Below are 330 nucleotides of genomic sequence, written 5' to 3'. Positions count from 1 at the left end.
CTCTGTGGGGCTTCTCAAGCTGCGGGTACACTGGCTTTCCCTTTCTCTGTGGGGCTTCTCAAGCTGCGGGCAGCTCTGAGCCGCGCTCGAAATCAAATAGTGGATCCCGACCGGGCGGAGATGCGCTTGGAGAGGGGCTCTTCCCCGAAACCGCCACCCGGCCGAGCCCTCCTGTTGCCGGGTTACACTTCCAGCCCCAGTACTGGCGGCTGAATTGACCAAAACCCCCTTGTCGTTCCTCCCCCCACCCCCCGGTGAGTGCAGTAGGGAGCGGAGGGGGACCGCAGGCCCTGCTCACCCCCCCCACTACCCGGGAAGTGTATGTGCTGC

The sequence above is a fragment of the Nestor notabilis genome, unplaced genomic scaffold (genome assembly GCF_000696875.1).
Source record: "Nestor notabilis isolate BGI_N333 unplaced genomic scaffold, ASM69687v1 scaffold15566, whole genome shotgun sequence".
Lineage (NCBI taxonomy): Eukaryota > Metazoa > Chordata > Aves > Psittaciformes > Psittacidae > Nestor > Nestor notabilis.
The sequence above is the reverse complement of the archived record's forward strand: the minus strand, read 5'-3'. Positions refer to the sequence as shown.